The following is a 23522-nucleotide window of genomic DNA, read 5'->3' on the forward strand; positions in this document are numbered from 1 at the left end:
CAATGTGGAAGCACCTACTAAAATGTTAAATGCACATACTCTATGTCTAAAACATTTCGTCTCTATCCTGGGGAAACACTAAAATGTATATAAAATAAGACAAATACGAGAACTGGATCATTGTCTATAATACTCCCCCAAAACAATGACCGAAACGAAACCATTAGCAACAATCTAAATGCCCAACCACAGAGGAATGACCAGAACTACGGTATAGCTCTAACACGGAATACTACACAGCCATAAAAAAGAATGAGACAAGTACTAATATGTAATGATCTTCAAGATACATTGTTCTGTTAAAAACAGAAAGTTGCATAATGGAAAGTATAATTCTATATGCGATTTTAAGGATAATTTGCATAGACAAACATAAATGCACAGAAAAAAGTCTGGAATGATACATGACAGAGTGAAAATATTGCTCACCTCTGAGGAGGGGACTAAGAAGTAGGTAGGGTAGACAAGGAGAATTATACTGTTTGATATTTTACTATGAGAAAACTCCCGTGTGCAAAAAATGTAACTGAATTGATGTGATGGTCTTTCAATCATCTTCCTTTCGAATTAATCTGACACAGTGACCTTTACCTTTTACTTGTGGGCTTTAAATATATCTTCTCTGTACTAAATGAGCTGGTCTGCAGAATTTAAAGAGCAGTAAACAAATTATATATATCTATAAAAAATGGAATTCCCTTCCTGATCTATGCATTTACAAGCCACTTGACTGAGGGGGAAAATATCTTTTTTTAGAAAGAGAAGGGACTGGAGATAGCACTTTTAGTTTCAGCCAGACCACAAAGTATTCATGCCTCTATGAGTGATCTGCAATTGTGCCTGTACTGGCTCTCTACTGAGAACTAATGGAATTAAAAGATTTTAAGCAAATCTCAAGAAACCACCATACCAGGCCTTTTTTTCATGGAAAGTTTATGGATTCTGGAGGTGAAGTGAGGCCAGGTATGGAAAGCTGCTTAAATGTTGGCTGGCGGTGTGCTTTGACAGAAATGCAGGCCAACATATTGGCTATTACTAAAACGTCCCATCGCAACGCTCAAGCCTAAGTTTTAAGGAGTTGTTTCCGTGCTGGGAAATCTTCCCTTATTTCTGACTGAAGTAAACTTTTAGATGATGACATCTGGCCTCCTGCCCTTCCCCAAATTCAGAATCCCTTACGGTAGGCGCACCCCTCTGGTGATGGCCCCCACAGATGGGAAACACCGTGCCTGGGTCCAAGACCCTGGGCCAAGTTTCCCCCTGCTGACAAATTCAGGCAAAGGCTCTTTTTCCATTTCATCAACCGTCAGCATGGGAATGGAATGCCAGTAAAACGGAGGAAATACGCAGGCCTAAGATTTCGATTAGAAGAGGAAAAAGTACAGCAAGTGGAGAGCTGGACCCTGGGAATTTCCCCCAAAGGCATGCCACTTGCCTGCTCACCACCCCTGGTGGAGGACCGGGTCACCCCGAGTCCTGGCTTCAGTGCTGGGTGCTGATGGGACTAACAGCCGGCTGCTGCCTCCGGGAGCTCCAGCAAAGCACCCTGGAATGTGTGGACAACACAAAAGAGGAAAAATGTCTAATAAGGACACTAAAGTCCCCTGGGAAGTAATAGGGGAAGGGAGGTGGGCAAGGCTGAGAAACCAGGAGACAGCTGTGGAATGGGTCAATGCGACACTCATGTCTACTCTGGGAGGGCCAGAAATGAATGCTGCTGCTTCGGTCTATGAATCAGTCTCCAGAAGGTCTGCATAGTTCCGTAATTCCTATGGGATCCTGAAACCGCCTTTCTCCCAGGTCCTGTCTCTGGGGACAGTCTCATTCAAGGCTACTTTCTGCGGGAATATGGAGCACCGTGACAGACGCTGCTGGTTGGCCTACCCAACGTCCATTTCCTACTTCCTCGTTACCAGTAACAAGCTTGATGTTGTTGAAAATGATCAGATACCCAATTTTAAAAAACTACATTTCCTTTCCTCCCTTACTGGTAAGGCCATGTGATAAAATTTTGGCCAACAAGATATATATGGAAAATTGATGGGTGGCACTTCTGGGAAATCTCTTTATAAGATGAAGCAATTCAGCTAGTGCTTGCCCTGGTGCTTTTTGTCCTTCTTCCTTTCTGGAACCATCCTCCTGCCAGAGCTGAGGCAGCCACCTTGTGACTTTGAGGTGACAAAGACACAAGCTAAGGATAGCACAGTGGAAAATACTGGAACCTGATGAACATCCAAATGTGTTAATCACCACCGCTTAGGATCTGTTACTTACAGCTAAATGATGACTGAAGGAAGCAAGTACTTGCTATACAGCAGGCCTTGTTCTAAGTCACTCACTGATCCTTTCCCTACAAGGTAGCTACTATATGCATCATTTTCAGCTGACAAAACTGAGACAGCCTAGATCACATTAATAAACCCTAGATCACACAGCTAGAAAATGGCAAAGCTGGGATCTGAGTTCAAACAACCTTGCTCCAGGGCTCTGGGAAAGAGCAAGAAAGTCCAGCTCTCCCCAGGTCTCAGCCTCCAATGTCAATGCTGCACGGTGTGAACCAGGTCGTGCCATCCATCTAAGCCTTCTCTCCATTAAGGAGAGACTTCCAACCATGCCCTCCAAAAACTGCATTGTTGCATGGTTCAAGGTCTCTTACAATGTATTTAAAATGTTGCCTTTCAGTCCCTTCTTGTCAATGCAGCTATTCTCTCGGTGAAAATGATTATTCTATTCTTGGACCTACTCCCCATCTTCTTTAGCTATAAAAAGACATTCAAGTTATAGATGAATAGAAGTGGCCAGTTAAAGAAATCACTCTCTGATACAGAAAGAACTGAATTAAGCAAGCCAGGTTCTTAAAATTACTTCTGTTACTACTACTACTACTACTAATGATAATAATAATAACAATAATAGCAGAGGAGGAAAAGGAGATGCAATTCAAACTGACATCCACTGATCTGAGGTACAATGCCCAGCTTTACGCCAATACCTATGACTCCTGCTTATGTCTCTACTGACATGGAAGCAGATTTAGTACTCCATTTCAAAACATCTACTCTAACCGTGTCTACCAAAACCCCAGAAATAATAAATCTAATATCTGATTTGCTATTCTCTTTTTTTTTTTTTTAAAGATTTTATTTATTTATTTGACAGAGATAGAGACAGCCAGAGAGAGGGAGCACAAGCAGGGGGAGTGGGAGAGGAAGAAGCAGGCTCATAGCAGAGGAGCCTGATGTGGGGCTTCGATCCCATAACGCCGGGATCACGCCCTGAGCCGAAGGCAGACGCTTAACCGCTGTGCCACCCAGGCGCCCCTGATTTGCTATTCTCTTTAAGCAGAGCAAATAAGAAACAACTCATATGTGGATTTTATTTCTTAATAGTATTTTTTCTGAAATACATACTGAACAGTCCACATGCAAAGTATACAAACTGTAGCCCAGTTCTATTACTGCTGTACAGTTGCTACATAAAATTTAAAGATCACCAGTGTGACTTCATAAATACTAGATATGCGGCTTACTACACTGCATTTCTTAAACACCAAGACACTAGTCGATGGACAACTGTTATTTCAAGTAGAATACTCACTCTGCTGAGTACGAAAACTTATAGTAGGGGTAGCAGAGGAGGACAATTCTTGATATTACAAATTCTCTAGTGAGAGACGTTGAGGGTGGGAAGAGGGAGAAGGAGGGAGGGAGTAATGGAAGACGAGACAGAGAAATCAGAGGACAGGAAGAGGTTCTTTCAGCAGACCTCATCACATCAAGTTTTTGGGTCAATGCTTAGCAAATGCAGGGAAGCTCCTACAAATCTGGATAAACCAGACCACAGGGTCCACTTGAAAACAACCTGAACCTGAGGGGAGAGGCCCAGAACAGGTCTTACTAGATATTTGGAATTTCTGAAAGGAGTCTATATCCCCTCCCCTCCTCCCACCAAGACTATTAGCCAAGGGAGTAAACTCTCTAGGAAAACAGCCTCGTCAGCCAGAACCAGGTCAAAGAAACACACTAAACTCAAGTCACACGAACCACTCTTCTTAGGGTTGATCCAGTCTAGGGCACATCATCCATCATCCATCAAGCCATAAGCCCAAAGGAAGCAGTTTGTGGAGGGTCTGTGCAGGAACTGGACACTCGAGCACTGCTCTCTCGGATGCAATGGGGATGAAGAAGTGACCTAACATTCAGGGCTGCTCTTTGTAAGGTTACGGTCTGCTTGGGAAGATAAATTACCTCACTCACATAAAGCAAGAAGCAAATCAAGAGAGACTATAATTAAATGCAAAAGTAGGAAGGGCAACTCAAATACCATAGTACTAAATCAGGAGAGAGGAGGAAGACCAGAGTCTCTAGAGACAGGGGTGACCACGTGGCGATGGTTGAGACTATGGCTCGGAAATGCTGGCTAGTCAGAGTGGGATGAGATCTTTCCAGGCAGTGGGAAGGGGCACAGGTAGCATACGGATGAAGTCAAGTCCATGATCTGGCTTGTGACAAAAGAACTTCACAGAAACAAGACAAATCACACCCCCCACCCTTTTGAAATCCACTTCACCTCCCAGACTCAATGGAAAGACTACTCAGTCAACTGCCTGCCCCCATCTCTGTTTCTCTCTTTTCTCATCTGAACCTCCACAAGCCCCCTCTCTCCATTCAGAGACACCAAGTACACCTTTCATTCACTCACCCAGCTCTTACCCTATTCCTCCCTCCCTCCACTACCTGCTTATAGAGAAACACTGTTCGCTAGGATAACACGAGTCTGCCGTGTTGAGCACAGCTGAGATAGTCATGCTTGTGAAGCAGAGAATGACAATAGGATGGCAGGCACCACCTTCCTGTGTCCTGGAAGACAGGCTATGTCATACAGCAAAGCATACCGTCCCCTCCCTGTCCCGTCCCAGCACCAACCCTGCGGCTCAAACAGCCTCGCACCCGTGGAGCCGAGTGAAGCCGAGGGTGATGACAGCTTCACCCTCACGCCTGTGGTGGCCACTGCCGCATGTGTTGACTCTTGGTCACCAAACACTTCTCATGAAGCTTTGTGCCCCCTCTTCAGCTTTTGATTAAAACACTGTAGATACATAGAGGTAGAGCTCAGGGGAAGTTTCACAACTAGAAAACATCCATTAGCAAATTCATTAATTAGGGATATATGCATACTTTCACATAGACGTGATTTTGTATGCAGCCAGCTAACAAGCATTAATCTTACAGAAACTTATAATGGAGGCTCTTTTCTCCGGAGGGAAAAACTCTGCAAACATTCTCGGTAATGCTGGAGGAAGAACCCTTGTGAGATCAGTTCTTCCTCGTCAAGGCTGTACAGGAGCCACCCAAGGAGATCCTGCTAAGAGCTGCGTGCCCGGGCCCAACCCCCGGTTCTCAATCAGTGGGAGGAGGGTGATGCTCAGGCATGTGTGGCATATAGAAGCTCCTCCGTGGTTCCAGCATTCAGTGAAGGCCTGGTTTAAAACCGTGATCTTGAACCACTGAGACCACTGGGCAATCTGCAGGACACCCAGGAGCAGTTGTGTTCAAGTCCTGTCCAATTACAAAGAGGGAGCACTTTTCAAACAACAAATACACCAAGCTGAGCAAAGCACTGACTGAAAATACCATCTTCTGACACACAGCTTAGATCATTGTAGAAAAACCACTCACCTGCTTAACATGACCAGAGAAGTATATGAAATCTTGACAATGAGACAGGGACTCCGTTTTTTCATTAACATATTCAACTTTAATATTCAGAAGAGGAAGGGATAAAGGGCACTAAAGAAGCACCATTATGGTAGGAAAGGATATTTTTCCTTCTTTCTTCTGCCTCTACAAAATTTTATGCTTTTCTAAAACACGTGTGTGGGGGGGGCGCCTGGGTGGTTCAGGGGTTAAGCGGCTGCCTTTGGCTCAGGGCGTGATCCCGGGGTCCTGGGATCGAACGCCGCATCAGGCTCCTCCGCTGCGAGCCTGCTTCTTCCTCTCCCGCTCCCCCTGCTTGTGTTCCCTCTCTTGCTGGCTGTCTCTCTCTCTCTCTGTCCAATAAATAAATTTTTTTAAAAATAAATAAATAAATAAAACACTTGCGTGAGAAGGAAAGACATAATGAGCTGCCCAGCACGCCCTGCCAGTCAGGAGGAATCCCTCCAATCACATCAAAATGAAACGGGATACCTGTCCAAGATAAAATTGTGTGTAAAATCTAATTTGTAATGCTTGATATTAAAAATATATAAACAATGTCATATTGTCAGTTACATCTCAATAAAGCTGGGGGAATTGTTTTTAATAAATTATAAAAATACATACAAAGCTTCACCTAAGAATGTCCCCACCACCCTCTCATCTGCCTTCACCCCTAGGCCTGGCTCTCCCCAGACCTGCCTCAGGAGCCCCTTCCACTCCTCTGTACTGCCCACATCTACGAGAGTGAGAAAGAAGAGGGCAAGGGCTACCTAAATTAATAACACGAAAAATGTATAAATATGAAATGGCCCATCAAAATTTCCCCAAGGTAAGTGCCTATTTATAGAGGGAGGACATGCTAATGTGGTTATTTAAAGCTAGTTAAATTAACTCTAGCAATTATGGGAAGGGTTGATGGGCTGCTACTTTTCATACTCACCATTCCTACCTAATTAAAGGACCCGCCACAGACATCCACAATATATGTTTAAGTGAAAAAGCAAGTTCACGCTGTAACATATAATAGTATGTTCTCCATGAAGTTTGTAAAAAGGAGGGGAGAAGCCTCTAGAAACTCGGGACCTATGCAACTCTGAAATTATGTATTAATTCCCCTTTTTCTGGGGAGGGGGTTCACAGTTTTTTTGTAAGATACTCATCACAAGTTGTGTTCAAACCCAGAAAGGAGTCCACCATTCCAAAAAGTTTGAGCTAGTCCTCTAGAAAGAAGCCAAAGGTGTAGCTAAGCCGGCAAAATCAAAACCATACTCCACTCCACAGAATTCACTAAGCTGAAAAGAAACTAGGTACAATGTGCACAAATGAATGATAACAACACAAAATAAATTCCTGGACCGAGAAAATTGTGGAGACCAGAAAGATTTGAGAAACTGAACAGTGTGATCCAAAATTGCAAAAATATATATATATTTTTTTTAATTTCTAAGAACTAAAAAGGAAGAGTCCTTATGAAGAACCAACTTCAAGTGAAAGTCACCCAAACAAAAACAATAGCAAAACGATCATAACCTACTGATCAAGGTTTTGGGTTTTTTTGTTTTTTGTGGTTTTTTTTAAAGATTTTATTTATTTATTTGACAGCCATCGAGAAAGGGAACACAAGCAGGGGGAGTGGGAGAGGAAGAAGCAGGCTCCTAGCGGAGAAGCCTGATGTGGGGCTTGATCCCAGAACGCTGGGATCAGGCCCTGAGCCAAAGGCAGACAGACAACGACTGCGCCACCCAGGCGCCCCGATCAAGGTTTTGAACAGTGTTTTAAAAATATACACACACAGGAAAAAAAAAAAACAAAACAAGATACTCCTCAGTTCCCGCCAAGAAAGAAGATGAGATAGCATTTAAGATGCAAAGAAAAGAACCCTCAGATTGAGGTGAAGAGAAAGAAGAGCTTGAAAGAAAATCTGCACAAAGGAAACGGTCACCACAAGCCTAGAACTGAGGCAAAACCCTGTTCTTTTTGAAGACGGAACAAAGTATTTCATGACCTGAATGATCTGAAACAATCTGTCAACAAGACTAACATCTGAGAAGGTCACAACAAAAGCAACAGAGCAGAAAGTATTTATGAAAGAGATTCAGGTGCCCCCAAAAGAATTTAATGTAAACAAAATGTTATAATTACTTAAAACATTAGTCGTTTTGAGAAGAGCAAGGGGTAGCAACAGAACTTCACAAAGGATCCCATTACGATAATGACAGAATGTGACTTACTCAAAAAACTACATTCTACATCAGTTCAAGAAAAGAAGTCAAGATGGTGACTGCTAATACAACATAGGAAGAATTAATTCAAACAATTTTACTACAAGTGCTAATGGGAAAAGTGGAAATATAAGCATTTCTGTCTTTCTTTTCTGGTCTATAAATGCATTCTAAAAGCATGCTAAAAACACAACCATCTAACATTAGAACAAATATATCTTTGAATTGCGAGGGGAGAGGATTCTACTCTCAAAAAACATGTAATAATATTCATGATTATTGTTCAGCAAATACAACCCCCTCCAGTTCACTGCAACGTTGACTAGTGTCTCAGGGCAGGAGACAGCTACAGAGGCCTGAGACAAGCAGGTGGACCTCTCAAGTGTCCTCCCCTTCATGACCTTGTGAGCCAGCCTCCAATCTTCAAATTTCATTCAATGTACTGCGTATCTTCTGGGCAGAAGTAGGGAGTGGAGATAGGAGTCCTTTTGGACAATTCCACCTGGCTGCATACGTGAGCCATGGCTGGGGAGGAGAGATGGGGTAAGTGAGGGGGCCCCCTGTATGAGCAGCCCTTCATGAACAGCCCTAGGAGCTAGTCTGGGGGGGGGAGGGCACAGAAAGGAGGGGTGTATGGGACAGATCAGGCCACAGTAGCACCCACAGGAGTGGCCCCTACCGCTCTGCCACTTCCCCCTAGAGTCACTACTGACATATTAACATCAGAGGTAAGAGATCTGAAGACGACTGAATCCTGCATACAGATTGTTGACAAGTTAATTACACTGCCCATGGCACACAAGTCAGATACATGGAAAGTTCAGAGCTGCCTAGTTAGAATAAATCAGAATATCTTCCAATTTAGGTCCATGGAAAGTCAGTTTCAAGTCCAGCCCAGAAGCGCAAAAGCAAGAAAATGCAAAAACTATAGGGATAGAGGAGAAGAACGTAAATGTCTCAATTACATCTGGTAGCTTAGCTGTGAAATACGTCAAACATAAAAGAAAACAAATGGAATGAATGACCTATTTTTTTAAGTACCATTAAATTTTTTTAATGTAATTGATTACCTACCAAAAATACATGCAGACAAAAACTCATGGGCTAGTCTCAGTGTATCCAGTGTGTGCAAAAACCAAAACAGAGGAATGATATCACTGTCACTCTAACAGCAAGGCCATGCTTTGGCGCCAGCCCCACCAAGTAGACAGCCCTATGCCTGCTGGGTCCTTCTCCTACGAGGCTGGGAACAGCTCCAACCTCTGAATGCCTCAGTTAAATGAGACACTCCTCTATCAAATGAGAATTACCTTGCAGGGATCCTATGAAGGGTATACGAGATGAGGTCCAAAAAGTAACTACCATAGTGGATAGTGGATGCTCAAAACACGCTAGCTCTTAGGCAATCAAGCAAAGAACCTCCAGGTGCTTTAAAGCAAATCTATTTTTAAATGTTCTTGTCTAGCCAGCATTAATAAGTAAATATATAAATGCAAAGCTAGCAGCAATGTAAACAAAAGAAGGAGCGCTGGCATGACGTGGCAGAGACAAAACTACAAGAGGAACGGAAGATGAGAAAGCCCCTGCCAGAACACGACGGTTCAGGTAGACTGTGACATGAGCCAACTCCCTGTGGTAGGTTGCTGTATTTACAAATTTTCAGCATTAGCAAATATTGCTTATATAATCAGACATGTTTTGAAAATTGTTAACTATCACTATTAATAATCAACACTAAACAAAAACATTATTGTATATCATATACACATTCTAACTCGGTCAGTAGACTTCTAACTAATCTTTCTGCTGTAATAAAATACCCAAAACAATCTACTTTCTACTTTCTCCATACAGAAATTTAGAACACTTGCTATTTCTTTCCCCTCCAAGGGTAATATATAGGATTAATAGGATGAGATATAATTTTCTCTACTCCTATTTCTCACTGCAAAAATATGAAGTTAATGTCAAACCTGTTCCCAAGAGGAATAAGACCACAAAAATTCTACACCTAGAAAATTCAATTCTCAAACTACACTCAATGAAGTCTGTTAATTTCTACAGGTCAACATAATCAAGAAAATTATCCTCCTTTTAGCCTCTATTTTAAGCATGAATAGTTAATATACAAAAAGTTTGGTTGAGGTATACCAATAATATCACTACATGGAATGTTCCTGAATCTATTCTCCTTTGTACATGAAAACTCAGTCTACAATAGTAGCTTCCCTATTTGCTTCCTCTGGGTTCCCTATATAAGAGATACAAAAAGTAATGACAACACCACTAAGTTTTACACAGCCCACTGTATATCACCTTAGATTACTAGTAATAATGTAGTGGTTTGATGATTAACGCAGTTGATTTTATATTAGGACAAAGTATCAGACACACACTCACACACATACAATATAAACTGAATGAGCTCTTCATTCATCAAAGAAGAAAAACATCTTAATTTTCACAGCATTCATTACAACATAGTAGTAGTATACTAGATATAGGAAATTTATTTAGGTAAGTTTTGCAACTTATTTAAAATATTTTTGTCAACATATTTTATCTGAAAAAGCTTAATTACTTTAAGGTTTTAAATATATGTACACATACATAAAATATATACATCAATAAAATCATTCATTATTATCAATATATATTATATATTAATTTCGTATACACCCTCCTTTATTTATATATATAGATATAGATAGATATAGATATATCTTAAAAGAGTATTTTAATGTTTGGCATTACAAACAGAAGACAAATTTGAATTGCTATACAAAGTTGACAACCAATAGCTTTATCTTTACATTTTATAATACTACATCCTACAGTTAAGCTAATTCCCATTTCAATATTTTAAGTTACCCTAAGTACCCCAAGAAGAATTATTCAATATGTAACTTAAAGTACTGATTTTGAATGACTTATTTCTGTGTAATTAAAGAATGTCCCTCCATTCTCTGTCTACAGTAGGCACTGACCAAGATTAAAGTCATTTGAAGCCATACTAGTTAGCAGAAACTATTACTGCAGAAACTGAGTAACGACAAGAAATTTTTGACCTTAGTACATAATTGAGGGCTTAGTAAACATCTACAGGATGAATGAATGCTGGATAAACTTGACATTTTTATCCAACACTGACAGGGTTAAAAGAAAACATCAGATACATCAGTATGGAGCTCAACCACTTCCCATCACCCCATGTCAGCCTCTGAGAGGCACTGACAGAATTCTAATGATAAAACACAGCTGTCTTCCACGGTAGCAACTTCAAAAAAAAGTGTTTAATACTTAATTAATGTTAGGAAGCTCCACTGCCTGTACATGTAGGAATATTCTCTTCATAGTGTAACTGAATAAAGTGGGGGAGACAATGGCTTCTACATTCCTCCAATCAGCCCTGCCCAGAAGCTACTACTGTGTTGGACAACTCAACTGAGTTAACAAGGACTCTTCAACCCTAATTATTTTAATGGGGGCCAGATCCCACTATGACTTGAAAGTACCAAATTTATTTGTAGCCCAATAACTTTTATATCAATATTACATTAAATTAAAGAGAAGCAATTACCAGATTTTATTATTATTTTAACGCACAGATTAAGTTGTGGAGGCAATGGTTAGAAAAACAGGATTTCCTTCTAAACTTAACCAAAGCCTCAAATATTAATAAGCAAATATACAGTAATTAGAAGTTGGTTTCTGTGGAAGCAGGCTTTGTAAAGCAGTACAGTCTGGAGAAATAATGACCATTCTCTTTAATTACGTATTTTTTCAGTTTTTTTCAATAGATCACAATCACTTTCTCCTGAAAACAAACCAAAAATTCTATTAAAAGATGCTACGTTGTAGTACCTTGTAAACTATGTAATGTAAGTTGATGACTCTTTTCAAAGTAGTCTTCGAAAGAAATAATTATATCTTTGGATGAAGAGCTAAATATGTTTTTTCCAAAATGCTAAAAAGGAGACAAGCCACTCTAAAGTTATACAGTTTCCGTTTTTTTACAATCAATTTCATCTCAACCCCACTGCTGACAACAGTTCTTAAACAATTTAATATTTGTCGATCTATGTAAATATCCTTAAGCTAAGAAAAGTGTTACGCCTCTCTTAACCTGATTCATTACTTTCTTTTCAACAAGAAAAGCATACTTAACTGTAAAGGAGGCAGAAAGGTTAAATCCTAATTGAATCTACATCAAAAGGAAAAGAAAAAAAAAAAACCTCTATTTGAATCAGTTGAAAGCCTCAAGCATTCAACCGACTTGAGAAGATGAAATTTGGTTACACTATTCCTGGAGACATTTGCATCTTTGCTCAGAAAGCCCTCATAGGACCTTTCATTGCACTAACTTCCAGCCCTTTGCTGCCTCCTCAGTCACTATGGATCAAGCTGAATATTAATGAGTAAAAGCAGCCAGAATATAAGAAGCCCAGCCAAGAATACTAGGACAGACAAGAAAAGAGCTCACTATTTTCAAGAAAACATCTTTTAAGAGTTCTGGGCTCCCAGAAGTCAAGCCAAAACAGAGAGAAACTGCCTTTGGATGAGGATAAATAAGTTTAAGCTTTGCTCATAGGGGATGGTAAAAAACTTTTCTTCTTCTTTTGTGCCATCTGTTTAAATACCATTAAATCTGGGTTAACAGCAGATTCATACTCACATCGGAATTACTTGATTTGTCTGAAGAGGAGACACAACAAAATTCATAGTGTTAGTAATCAGGAACTTCAAGGAAATTTATTATTTTTTTAATGGCCATTTGGAAACTCTGTCCAATTATTTCTTCCCCTCATCTATACTCTTGGGAAGAATTAAGGGTATCCCTGAAAACATCTTAAGGATAAAAAGCATTACCTAAAAACTTGAGAATCTGGCATAAGTATATTTCATTCACCACAAAATAAGTAATTGCCATATAATAACTTTTATTCATTGAACTGCTTAAAACACTAATAAATTCAAATGCCTTATCATTATATATAAACTAATTTTTGAATTTTAGCTACTTTTTGAAGAAACTCAGCTTTTTTTTATCCAGAATACTATTCCAGAATACTATATTTCATCATAAATATCTGATAGAGCTCTATCAGCATTTCAAAATTCTCATCAAGTAAGACTCATAGTTAATCACAGGGAGAACTGCAAAAAGCCTTACCTTTGAACATCTTGAGTTACCATGTACACTGGAAAAGCATGAACATTTGTGAGCTTTTCCCTTTATTACTTCCAAGGTGTCAATGTCTATATCAACTACCTATTATTGTCTTAACAGGTCTATTGTCTATATCAAGTATCTATCCCTTGTATGTTTATTTTTTACTATCTTATGGCATAAGATGGCATAGCTAGTAAGTGAAAGAAACCTAGTATTTTGACATTTAGGCTAAAGAAACCAAACTTATTCTGTAATTTCTTCATATTTTCACAGCACTTTTGAAATGCCTCGTACTTAGTAGACGTGTTAAAAATATTGATTGATGGGTAAAACCGAAGCCGCCTTCAGCCTGAAACCCTTCCAAGCACATGGGCTGATATAATATCAGACTGAACTCTCCAAAAACATGTGAACTGTCAGGTTTGCTGACACCGACAGGCAATGTTCTCAGTTTCCATGTTGTTCTCAGTTTACTTTTGGGATCAATTTCCTCCGGATATCCCTGAAAGTAATTTTTCCCCAGGGCTTACGCTCTGCCTTTTTCTCATCTTTTATAAACTCACTGAGCAATCTTAACACCACCATATAGCTTCAAGTACCACCTACTCCTCAGTGCTTCCAAACCAAATTCCCAGCTCAGATGTTCTGCCTACTGGCAATCAACACATTCAAATAAATACCCACAAAGAAAAAACGTATCATGTTTTACATTTATTCCAAATGAGTTTTTTTAATAGTCATTCAGGTTAACATCTGATTAAATTTCCTTTATAAATCGTATTATGTTACACTCCCAAATTCATATAAATATGGGTTAAAGGAAGGAGTTTAGAGAATGAAATCACTCAAATATTCACTGAGTAGTCAGCACTTGGCTACCTGATTCTACAAGAATATATATATCTCCTCAAGAGGTAAGACGAAAATGAGCGTTTAGTACTTTACAAATACATCCTCTCATTTAATTTTTTACTATTTTATGCATGGGGGGGATGGGAATCACTGAAATTAGAGTCAAAAAAAGACACTGAAGAGACCACAGAACTTGAATACACCCTGACAAAATGGGTTTGACTGAACGGTAGAGAAGACAAGGAAGAACGATCAGCAGAAAGAATGGCACACACACACACAAAAGCTTCAAGATAGGAACCTACATGAAATATATACCGCCGTTCACAGCCCCCACTGAATAAACGGATAGGGAATCATGGAAGATTAAAATAAATGAAGAAATAAGATGGTTTCAGACTGTAGTGAACCATGAGGTGTAGCCAAGGAGTCTGGACTTGGTAACAAAGAGCCAATGTAAACTTTTTTAAGAAAATAAAAGAAGGGGCACAGTGTTGTTTCAAAAAATTTAGTCTAGCAACAATGCAGACAGAATACAAGTGGGGACAGAGGTAGTAATTAGAGGGGAGATCCAAAAGGAGGCTGAGCACAGGGAGATAAGGGCCATGAGCAGGGGAGGAAAAAAGATAATAAAAAGGAAACTCGAGAGTTCAAAGAAGGACACTGTAATTAAAGGGTAATCATTCTCAAAATACGTTACTCTAAGATTCTTTTAAATATTGGATCTGCTTCATAAACGTACTCATCAAATACTTAGGTGGTTATTTTCAAAAGACTGAAGAACAGGGTAGGCACAGGTAAGCTTAACATATTAGGTAGAGACATGTCAAAGATGGAAACAAACCAAAACAGCAGCCAGTAACGGACAGGACGACTTTTTTTGATGAACAGCAGCTACCACTTGTGAGGACCTACACTGGCCAGCACTCTGCGAGACATTCTGCAACATCATCTTTATTCCTCACAGTTCTGAAGATGAACGTATCATTCATTCTATTTCTCATTATGGGCAAATGGAGTCTCACAGAAGTAAGTAATTCACCTGAATAATGACACGTCTTTAAAACTGGCAGGGCCAATATTCAAATGCACGCTCATTTATGTATGTTTTTAAAGCTATATGGATTAGATAGGATGGAGATACACCAATATTAGCACCTAGACAATCCCTGACACACAGTACGCCCTAAATAAATACATCTCAGTCATCAAAATTATGTTCTAATTAGGTACCATTTTAACAGAACCTGAGGATTTATTCTTTCAATAGAAGAGAAAACATTTCTGAAATTGGTACATATTAGTCATTTAAAATCATAGGATGTCACAGAATAAGAAGACGGCAAAAAATTCTCAAAAACACTTTTTTTTTTATTATAACGTACATGAAGAAATAATTTCCGCTGAAGTGTCAGGTAGTTAGTTTAAAAATCATCTCTACTAGGGGCGCCTGGGTGGCACCGCGGTTGGGCATCTGCCTTTGGCTCAGGGCGTGATCCCTGCGTTGTGGGATCGAGCCCCACATCAGGCTCTTCTGCTGTGAGCCTGCTTCTTCCTCTCCCACTCCCCCTGCTTGTGTTCCCTCTCTCGCTGGCTGTCTCTATCTCTGTTGAATAAATAAATAAAATCTAAAAAAAAAAAAATCATCTCTACTGAAAAGATATAACACAAATAAAACACTGTTTCCAAAAAGGAGACACAGGCATTGCTATTATTATTACTGTCATCATTTCACAACCTGATTTTGATTTGGACGAGCAGGGACTAGGAGGTAAGGAAGTAAGGTGATAAGAGACAAACACGAAAGATAAAATATTACCTGTAAATAAAAATTAATTTAAAAATTGACACATTTTCTACATAGGTATATAAATATTATAATGTATCCTCTCGTTTAAAATTCTGGCTCTAGATTCGATTAATATTTGTAGGGTACTTGCTCTGTACAGGCACAGATACAAGGAATGTTCATACTCCAACTCCTTTCATTCTAATTAGTTCATTTATATGGTCTCAGACCTCGAACATGAGGTCAATAGTTTTGAACCCTAAACATCTAAAAGGCCTCTGGGGCCTGCCCAGGAATCCTATACAACAACAGTTATCTGTCACTGAGGCACTGTACGATTTATACAGGTGCTCAAAACCATAAAGGACAAAAGAAATGTTTCAGTGTCACATCTTATTATGTGGTTCTACTCTAGTAATTTTCCTTTTTGGTGTTCTTTTATGAATGGATGAACGGTAATGTAGTGATATACAGTGATCACTCCTAGTAAGGTACAGCAGGATCTAAGAGCAACAAAGACTAAGTTGAACCATCAAAGCGTTCCTCAGAGGCAGGAGGCAGCCTGGGCCCCAGGACTCTGCTCTGCTCCGGCCCTTCCCTGCCCCTCTCGTGGCTCCCCTACCCTCCTTCCGCAGGGAAGGTGCTCCTACCCAGCATTTTCCTCTCTCACTGCCTCACTTTTTTCCAGCTTTGTTCAAAAGTCACCTTCTTAATGAGGCTTGCCTGGATTACTTAATATGATAACTCACTCCCTCTCTTTGACTTAGACCTCCTTTATTTCTCTGTAGCACCCTATCACTTTATCACCTTCTACAATACCTATTTTTGTTATTTTCATTGTTTGTGTGTTCCCCGTGCTGGGCACCAAATTTCCTCAGAGTAGGGATTTTGGTCTTTTTGTTCACTACGATACCTCAAGAATTTAAGAGGTTATCTGGCATAAAATAGCCCAATATGTACTGCTTAAATTTTTTGAAGTGTTTTAATAAATGAAATAGAGTAGGATATAATCTGAGCAAAAAGATAAACCTAGGAACCAAAATTTATTTATATTCTTTCTCATGGGAGAAAAATTTAAATGTAAGCAGTTAACACAGAAACCTAGTAAAGTTCCCCAAAACCTAAAAAATTTTCTCTTGTCATATAAATATAAGAATACAAAAGCTTCCCAATGCATCTTCCTTACCCAAGCATCTTCCAACTCAGTAATTCCAGAAACATTTAAACATTCTTAACATACCACACAAATCCCTTGTCACACAGGTTTTCACTAGAGAATTATAAGAAAATCAGCTACACAATATTTTTAACTCCTAACTCCAAATGACCTGTTGTAAGATTAGAAATAATATACTGAAAAGACTCAGCAATATTATAGATACTTAAATTAAAAATTATATTTTATAGAACTGGAATAGAAAAAATTGGTGAATATCTACCGAGGAAGATGTTGAAAAACGCGATTCCTTCAACATAATAGGCAAATCTGGAATTGTTGAGATTCTATTTAGACCAGAAACTCCTGAAAAACAAAATGTTTTTTAAAAAGCTAAATTCAAAAAATAATTTGAGACTTACAAATGCTAACACCTGTCCTCGATTTGGGGGCTAGAGTCTCCAGCAAGTAAGGCATGATTCTGCCATCGTGAAGCTTGCAGTCTTTTAAGATAATGTTTTTCTATAAAATTACTTTTACAGAGTCACACAGATTAATCCCAAGAGAGAGGGAACACTGGCATATTCAAATGTAAACCGTTTGATCCCATTAAGAATTTTAATTCAAAGGGAGCATACTACCCCACCTAAAAGAAGTAATTTATGAACTGGAGAGTGCTTTAATGTGAACGTTCTTCTTCCTGTGTCAAAACAGTGATTCCCAGTTTTACAAAATATCTGTGATGAAAAAAATAAAATCTTGGCTCATCATTTGCATCCACTAGGGAGCAGCATTCAAGTGTCAGCCTCTCCTTTCTGTACCAATCACTGAAGAATAGTGAGTCACTAAAGGACCAGCATTGGTTACCAAAATGAATATATTTTGTTCTGTAGTTTCCTGTCCCAGGGGCAAAAATACAAAGCAAAACAAAAAATGGAGCAACGTACAGCACAAAATATTCAATTCAAGGCATTATGCCAAGAAAGCAACAGAAAGTTTTACACTTGAGCCAAAGGCTTCTTGGTTTCTTTTAAAAATTTAAATCGTGACAATTATCTTGATGTTTCTTGATGAATCAGATCTGTCTACAGAACAAAAGCTTGCTCGGGAGTTTTGTGTACTTTGAGGAATAATTATTTCCTAAGCTTATTCACTTTTTTAAGAAAGCAGCTTACAGACAGATTTAAAAGCTAGTGTGCTTGAGTGAAAACATTTGTAATCAGTCAACCTACAGAGCCATTTAGCTTGAAACGTCAATGGAAACAGAAAAAGGATTCTGGAAGAAAAAGGAACTGAAAAACTCATCCCATCGGAAAATAATATTTTTAATTTTCTCACATACATTTCTCTTCCAACTTTGTGGTCTAAATTATAGCCAGGGGCGCCTGGGTGGCACGGGGCGCCTGGGTGGCTCAGTCCTTAAGCGTCTGCCTTCGGCTCAGGGCGTGATCCCAGAGTTATGGGATCGAGCCCCACATCAGGCTCCTCCGCTGGGAGCCTGCTTCTTCCTCTCCCACTCCCCCTGCTTGTGTTCCCTCTCTCGCTGGCTGTCTCTATCTCTGTCAAATAAATAAATAAAATCTTTTAAAAAAAAATAAAACAAATAATAAATTAGAGCCAAACTTCAGTAGTGATGGCAAGCTTGCATTTAATTATAACAGCACCGAGTTACACACCTCTACAAGGCCTATTTCATTTCCTTCCCTCTTGATGTAACTCCATTAGTACAGAACACATAATACATTGATAAATCTATTCGAATAGCTGATTAGCAATAATTTACCTTTCTACCACATAAATACAAATTATTGCCAAGTAGCTATTAAAATCCATTTATCAGTGTCTATTAATGTAGGGGTGTTTTCATTTCTCTTGCTATATAACAAACTACCCTAAAACTTAGCGGCTGTAAAAACAGGTGTTTTGTTTACTTACAATTCTGCAATCTAGGCTAGGCTTGGCTGGACAGTTCTTTTTGGCTCATCTTGCCAGTTGTCACATGAGGCTAACACTGAGCGGGCAGGGACCAGTTCGGACGCTGGGAGAGCCGGGCCTCTATCTGTGTGACCTTGCCATTAGGGTAACTGGACTTCTTAGATGTAACTGCCCAGAGTTCTTATGGCGTAGGACTAGAACGTACTGTCACTTTTGATTCTGTCAGTGGAAGTCTCAGACCCAACCCAAATTCAAGGGGAGGGGCCCACACGATGGTATAAATACTAGAGGAATAGTTTATCAGAGCCTCCTGATGGAACAGACCATAAGGGCCATTTATATTCCACCTTCAGAATTTACACTGTATGTCTTTGGGTTAGCACCATGGAAGACGCAAGAATAAAAAAGGCTAGGCAAAATATGCAAAAGAGACTTAATAGATGGGGGGAGGGGAGGGGAGGGGTAGGGAGTGGGTGGAGGGAAGGGAGAAAATCCTTACTGGTAAGATGAATACACTCAACCATGAAAAAGCGTTAACTGAACAGAGCTGGTATAAAAATCTGTATCTTAACATATGTGGGGTTTTCTTTCATTGCTAAATCATTTATTGGTAAAATTAAGAAGGAGCTGCATATAGAAGCTTGGCCATTATTTATCATGTTATCACATAATCCTCAAGGAGCTGAACAAGGGGAATGATAGATACACAGGCTATCACAGGAAAGTATATACACTACACCTGCAGTCAGCCATTAGGATGGCTGTCAGGCTAACAAGAGGGACAATAGCAGGCGGTGGCTCAACCCTCATATCCATAATTCACAGACCATTACCCTGAACGGGGGTGGGTTCTGTAAACTCCTTCCAGTCCCTCACTGGGAAAGGCAGAGAATACCCTCATTTCATATACCATTTCTTTTCAGTAGCTTTACTTCCAGTCAGTGAAGCCATTCTGAAACTTAATACAGAACAGATCTCCCATTAATTAGACCTATATAGGATACAGATCATTATTTCCTTCTGGTGGAAGCCACTGGAAAGAACCATGGAATTCTGTTACTGAAAGTCTCTGTGTGGGTCTTCCTTAATAAGAGCAAATTAAAACTATTCGTAATAAAGTTGTTTTAATTGCCTCATATTTTGATGACATGCCATAACACCCATCTGTTAAGACTTAACTACATATGCCAACCAATTTAATATCTAATATTTTCAAAGAAAAAAAACCCATATATACTGTAACTTTTACCAGTATTTCTGTAGTTTTTTCTAAATGTGGACTTGTCCCTTTTCTATTATTTAAATTTAAGGAGAGCATACCTTAGAAAAAGAAGAGAAAAAGCAAAAAGACTGTTGAAGAACACAAAGAATTCTATTCAAAGAAACTCACAAAATACATTTTCTTCCATTTAACATACGGAGCACAGCGTGTTACATTAGCTTTCCTTGTAACTTCCAAGCATCTGCGAGTAAGACCTTCTCCCTCCAGTGTGCAAGATGCTCTCATCAAGCCCACTGGTTGAATTAGCATCTACCTCATTTTCAAGTAACTACACAAATTATACAAATTAACAAAAGAGAAGGGCTGAAGCAGTAACTATGAAACTTCAACACCCACTCAGGTCACATGTCTTGTCTTCTCTTTCCTGCTGCTGCTGCTTCTTCAGATGAACGGTGAATGGCAAGGAATATTTTCAAGGAGAAGGGAGAGTAATAAACATGGTCTTAGACAACCACCACCCAAGGAAGTTCCGTAAGACACCGGACAGAAATGTTACCATTATATTCACCACTGGCAAAGAGTTCAAAGCACTTACATAAGCAAACTTTCTGTTACGTTAATAGAAGATGCTGAGCCGAAATCACAAGGTATCAAGGTACTGAGGTTTGCCTCAGTACCACCGGGCAAACACTGAGATGGACAGAAAAACTCATGCTCTGTCTCCAGGATGCCATCTCATAGATAGGATTAGATGAAATAAGAATATGTATAAAATTATTTAAACATTTTGGAGGTTAAAAGATTTTACCTAAATTTAAAAGCAACACAGTAAGTATACTCAAGGTCAACACTGCCTCTCTATGCTTCATAGTAACAATCTGGAGCATAAGCACCCAGTAATATGCATTGTTGATAGTCTTTATAGACCTTTCACTTCCATCTTCTTTGGTCTGTGAAATAACATTCATTATTTTGTGTTTACATTTGCCAAAAATGTATCAGTAATGCCTTATAAAATTCAAAAGAAATTAATTTATGGTTACATCACAGAACCTTAAAAGCACAAATTTTCTAACACCATTATTTATAAATCCAGAAAATAAGATTGAAAGCTTCCATTCATATCATTTTTTATGAAGATGCAATTACTGAGTAATAATTTGAGTAAGAAAATTAGATTTGGTTGAGGTAAAACAAATGAAAAATATAAGCACTTGGAAAACACATCATATAACACAGATTAATCATTACTGCTGCTAAGTGATGGAAAATACCCAGCTATGAAAGGGAAGAAACACAAAAGTGCAGGTAGAATCTTTAACAGAAAGGCCATTGTTTACCCATAAGTTTCACACTCTAAAAATATGAACACTTGCCAGGTAATTAAATACACCCACATGCAGAGTGTTCCATCACTTTTTTTTTTTTTAATCATCACCATTTATTATCATCACCAGCAGGTAATTTTCTAAGCAACACAAGATCTGGATTGCAGCTGAGGGAAGCTAAACACTCGAAACTAGTTCCAGCTACTACTCTTAGATGATCAGCTGCATATGTGCCTGCTCACAGGGAGAAACTGCTGGGCATCAAGATTTCCTCTGCCTTTTTTTGCCTGCACAGTGATACAACTACCGCAGAGTCAAGAGCAGGGACCAGCCGGGGAGCAGATACATTACACTGCTCAGTGAAATTAACTTGAGTAGGGTGTAACTCATCGTTTCTTCATCCTGCACCCAAGCCAATTTGGCTTTCCACACCCATTGTATCTCCAAGTCCAATTAGGTGACATCTATCTTTAAGCATTTAAGCTCCTTTAAAAGCCTGGGCTTTTAACCTTATGCAATGTATCGATACTATTAGCAACTTATTCTTTTTTTTTTTTTTAAGTCACAACCAAGTATGAAACTTCTGCCTCAGTTAGGATAGAAAGAAACTGTGCTTTGAAAAAATTTTAAAGCTAAGATTCTCCATATCAGCAATCCTCAAACCACCGAGAGAGAGAGAGAGAGAGAGAGAGAGAGAGATTTTACATCGCAATGCAGCAGATATTAACTATGCACACATACATATACAAACATAAAGACATATTCAAATCCAAACGACATACCAAAATTCATGTTTCATGAAACATGTCATACCTTTAGTGTATATGAGACTCTCCATTATTTTCTCTTCTGTTTCTTTTTTCATCCTGCTCATGGTCCCTAATTTGGTTTCACCAACCCACTGGTTGGGCAGCAACCAGAGTTTGGAAAACACAGCTCCCTCTGTACAAACACCAATTCATAGTTCTTCATAAAAATCACTCCTGCCAATCAGTGTCAGTAAGACACTCCCTGCAGATGAGACTAAAAAGACACTCCAAAGGGGCTGACTGATTTGTAAATAGGACTGTTTTTGAAACGTGAATGACACAGGCAGCAGGATATCTAGAACAGATGAGCACTAACTGTGCATCTCCAAAAGCAAATTAGTCACTTATCACTCTAATGAGAGTGCACTATAATAGGCCCTTTTGGACAGGAAAATGGAAATTTAAACAAGACTTCATTTTTTCTTATTACGTTGGCAAAACATTTTTAACTGATAATATCAAGTGTTGAAAGGATGTGGGAAAATGTGTGTACTTTTATGAGGACTGTAATTTTGTACAACCATTTTGAAGAATGATTTGGGAGCATATAACTAAATTTTAAACATGCAAACCCCTCTGACCCAGCAATTCTTCCAGTAATTTATGTTAGGCTCTAATATGCACAGAGATCTATGCTTCGGGACACTGACCACTGGTAAGGAAAAACTTTTGGTACAATCACATTCCTTAATTTCATAAAGAAATGTCCAAAAGACAAAGTCTTTCTATACCGTTGTTTCTCAATAGGATGCTATGAGCATTCTGGGCAGGATATTTCTTCATAAAATGCCCTTATGTGTTTAAATATACTTCCTGGGGGAAAGTGGTACTATCTTGGAGTGAGAAAACCACTATTCCATGTGTACTGTAAGGAATTTTTTCAAAATGTCTTACAAGGGGAAAAAAGCAAGTTGCAGAACAATACCTATAGCATGACCGCAATCGTGTGAAAATAAACCAGCCACACTGGTGTATGTGCCCGTGAATGTACGGAATTGGACATCAGAAGACAGATTTACAACTTCTGTCCTATGAGTTCTAATATTGCTTGATTTTTTTTTAAGATTTTATTTATTTATTTGACAGAGATAGAGACAGCCAGAGAGAGAGGGAACACAAGCAGGGGGAGTGGGAGAGGAAGAAGCAGGCTTCCAGCGGAGGAGCCCGATGTGGGGCTCGATCCCAGAATGCCAGGATCACACCCTGAGCTGAAGGCAGGCGCTTAATGACTGTGCCACCCAGGCGCCCCATGTTTGATTTTTTTTTAAAAGAATTTCTTCTATATTAGTGATTGGATTTTACTAGTTTAACATTGTATTTGGGGAAACTAAAAACCA

This window comes from Ailuropoda melanoleuca, chromosome 10 (assembly GCF_002007445.2).
Source record: "Ailuropoda melanoleuca isolate Jingjing chromosome 10, ASM200744v2, whole genome shotgun sequence".
NCBI classification, from domain to species: Eukaryota; Metazoa; Chordata; class Mammalia; order Carnivora; family Ursidae; genus Ailuropoda; species Ailuropoda melanoleuca.